Here is a 3,807-nt window from a genome sequence, read left to right as displayed (position 1 = left end):
CCCTCGCAAAAAATTGCAAACCCCACCCACCCCAAATTTGGCACTTGGAAGATTCTTCTCGCACTTGCACAAATTGCAAACCCCACCCGCCGGGAATTTGGCACCTGAGAGATTGTTACGTTACGAGCTCGTAAGAAAAAACCTTGCATACCCCACCCCCACCCAGAATTTGGCACTTGGGAGATTTTCTCGCCCTCGCGCAAATTACAAACCCCACCTGCCTCAGAGTCGAAAAAGGTTTTACAAATCGAGGTGACAGAGGGCTGAATCTCAGTGGATCGTGGCAGCAAGGCCACTCTGCCACTTACAATACCCCGTCGCTTATTTAAGTCATCTGCAAAAGATTCTTCTCGCCGACCGCTTGAAATTAATATCCAAGGTTGCTCCAACGGGCTAGTGCGCCGATCGGAGATGGCCAATGACACAGGCCCCTGGGAGTGCAAGAGCACCCCTACTGCGGGTCGCGATGTAGCCAGAGAGATATGCGTGGCATCTAGCGTGGATTCTGACTTAGAGGCATTCAGTCATAATCCGACACACGGTAGCTTCACGCCACTAGCTTTTTTACTCACGCTTGGTTGAATTTCTTTACTTTGACATTCAGAGCACTGGGCAGAAATCACATTGAGTCAGCATCCGCAGGGACCATCACAATGCTTTGTTTTAATTAAACAGTCGGATTCCCCTTGTTCGTACCAGTTCTGAGTCGACTGTTCGCCGCCTAGGGAAAGCCCTCCGAAGGGGGCATCCTGCGTCCGTCGCCCGATCGGCACGCGACGGCCCGCCCTCGCCGCGGGAGCAGCTCGGGCAGGTCGCCAACAGCCCATGAGTTTGGGGCGCAGACCCCTAGGCCCAGCCCTCAGAGCCAATCCTTTTCCCGAAGTTATGGATCCATTTTGCCGACTTCCCTTACCTACATTGTTCTATTGACCAGAGGTTGTTCACCTTGGAGACCTGATGCGGTTATGAGTACGACCGAGTGTGAACGGTACTCGGTCCTCTAGATTTTCAAGGGCCGCCGAAGGCGCACCGGACACCGCAGGACGTGCGGTGCTCTTCCAGCCACTGGACCCTATCTCCGGTTGAACCGATTTCAGGGTGGGTAGGCTGTTAAAAAGAAAAGATAACTCTTCCCGGGGCCCCCGCCGATGTCTCCAGATTTCCTAACGTTGCCGTCCGCCGCCACGTCCTGGTTCGAGAATATTAACTCGATTCCCTTTCAATGATCGCGCAAAGTGTGCCCTTGAAATAGGGTTTCCCCATCTCTTAGGATCGACTAACCCATGCCCAAGTGCTGTTCACATGGAACCTTTCCCCACTTCAGTCTTCAAAGTTCTCATTTGAATATTTGCTACTACGACCAAGATCTGCACCTGGGGCCAGTCCACCCAGGCTCACGTCCAAGGTTTTGCAACAACCCCCGTGTCCTCCTACTCATCGGAGCCTGGCACTTGCCCCGACGATCGAGTATAGGTTGCGCGCTTCAGCGCCATCCATTTTTGGGGCTAGTTGATTCGGCAGGTGAGTTGTTACACACTCCTTAGCAGATTTCGACTTCCATGACCACCGTCCTGCTGTCTTAATCAACCAACACCCTTTGTGGGATCTGGGTTAGCACGCAATTTGGCACCGTAACTCGGCTTTCGGTTCATCGCACATCACCAGTTCTGCTTACCAAAAATGGCCCACTTGGAGCTCGCGATTCCGTGGCGCGGCTCAACAGAGTAGCCGCGCCGACTTACCTATTTAAAGTTTGAGAATAGGTCGAGGGCGTTATGCCCCTGATGCCTCTAATCATTTGCTTTACCCGATAAAACTCACACGTGAGCTCCAGCTATCCTGAGGGAAACTTCAGAGGAAACCAGCTACTAGACGGTTCGATTAGTCTTTCACCCCTATACCCAAGTCAGATGAACGATTTGCACGTTAGTATCGCTGCGGGCCTCCACCAGAGTTTCCTCTAGCTTCACCCTACTCAGGCATAGTTCACCATCTTTCGGGTCCCAACAGGTGTGCTCACACTCGAACCCTTCACAGAAGATCAGGGTCGGTCGGCGGTGCACCCCTCGAGAGGGGATCTCGCCAGTCAGCTTCCTTGCGCCTCGCGGGTTTTCCCAACCTGCCAACTCGCACACATGTTAGACTCCTTGGTCCGTGTTTCAAGACGGGTCAGATGGAAAGCCCGCTGGCTAGCGCCACAAGCGCATAGGTGCCCGAGAGCCTGCCATAAAGGTGCGCGCTTCGCTCCTCGACCGCCGCAACAGAAGTATTTGTGCGACCAGAAGGTCGCGCTTGTAACGCCATGTAAGCCCACGCTGGCACGTCCCCCGAACCGAGCGGCAGACCGGCTCACATCATTCTGCATCCGACCGGGGCACATCGCCGGCCTCCTCCGCTTCCCTCCCGACAATTTCAAGCACTCTTTAACTCTCTTTTCAAAGTCCTTTTCATCTTTCCCTCGCGGTACTTGTTCGCTATCGGTCTCTCGCCCGTATTTAGCCTTGGACAGAATTTACCACCCGATTAGGGCTGCATTCCCAAACAACCTGACTCGCCGACAGCGCCTCGTGGTGCGACAGGGTCCAGGCCCAACGGGGCTCTCACGCTCTCCAGCGCCCCCTTCCAGGGGACTTGGGCTTGGTCCGTCACTGAGGACGCTTCTACAGACTACAATTCGACAGGCGCAGCCGTCGATTTTCATGTTGGGCTCTTCCCGGTTCGCTCACCGTTACTAGGGGAATCCTGGTAAGTTTCTTTTCCTCTGCTTATTGATATGCTTAAACTCAGCGAGTACTCACGCTTGACTTGGGGATGCGGTAGAGATGCAGCAATGCCCGCACTGCGGTGGGCCGCTGAGCCTAGAATAAAGTTCCTCGTGAGGAATCATTCGATCGGCGCAAACCAACGCCGACCTTTGCGAGCCATCGCTCGTCGTGACGGATCGACGAACCTCGTGCTCATTTCAGTCGACCGCGCGCCACTTGCGAACACAGACGGCCATCTCCGCTCCTCGCCGGGGAGGGCAAAATTTTGCAGTGCGACGCCCAAGCAGACGTGCCCTTCGTCGAGGCCTCGGGCACAACTTGCGTTCAAAGACTTGATGATTCATGAGATTTTGCAATTCACACTAAGTATTGCATTTCACTACATTCTTCATCATGGCGAGAGCCGAGATATCTGTTGCCGAGAGTCATGATTTTGTTTTGTTTTTTCCTTTCGGCGACCCAAGCGCGCAAGGCACTGGCTCGCGCTTCATTCTTTGGATTTCTAAGGTGCGCGATGCACCTGTTTGTTGTTGGGTATTGACACATCTCGAACCCCGAGCACCCAATGGGTGTGACGAGGAACGCTATGGTGTGTCCCCGCCCCATCCCCTCGCAAAGGTGGGAGGTGATGCATGGGAGAGCCGTGTCAACGGATCATGCGAGTGCACCCATCCTAAACACAGAACGCTCCAAGTGACGAGTCAACACACCTAGGCAAGGCAACGGGGGGTTGCGGTAGTCCTGACTTGCCGCCGTCGAAATGACGGATCCTTGGCACAGCGCCGCGCACGCGATCGAACCATGAAATCTCAACAGGGGATGAGGCCTGGACCCCCTCTGAACTACAACTGAGCAGAGACCTCTCGCTTCGACGCAGACATCGTTCGAAGGCACCGATCCTAATCCAGATTGCATCTGAGTCTCTTCTTCGCCCCGCAGGGAATCCACGCTTTCGATCACGGGCATTTGAGGTGACCCTCGACCTCGACGGCGCTGGACCCATAGCTTGGCCGTCCAGCACATCACTGCAGGGCCGAGTGTC

General features: G+C 54.7%; 1 non-coding gene and 1 pseudogene across 1 annotated transcript; both read right to left on the bottom strand.

Moving 5' to 3' along the window:
• Window positions 1–242: 242 nt before the first annotated feature.
• On the bottom strand, window positions 243–2,814 carry LOC149573964 (25S ribosomal RNA; annotated as a pseudogene).
• A 224-nt stretch (window positions 2,815–3,038) lies between these two features.
• Window positions 3,039–3,192, bottom strand: LOC149573963 (5.8S ribosomal RNA). Its single transcript, XR_016361297.1, has one exon. It is a non-coding gene; the product is annotated as a 5.8S ribosomal RNA (ribosomal RNA).
• Window positions 3,193–3,807: the final 615 nt, after the last annotated feature.

This window comes from Cupressus sempervirens, chromosome 2 (assembly GCF_028749045.1).
Source record: "Cupressus sempervirens isolate cs-2001-9-10 chromosome 2, ASM2874904v1, whole genome shotgun sequence".
Taxonomy (NCBI): Eukaryota; Viridiplantae; Streptophyta; class Pinopsida; order Cupressales; family Cupressaceae; genus Cupressus; species Cupressus sempervirens.
This window is presented reverse-complemented; position numbering and strand designations above follow the sequence as displayed.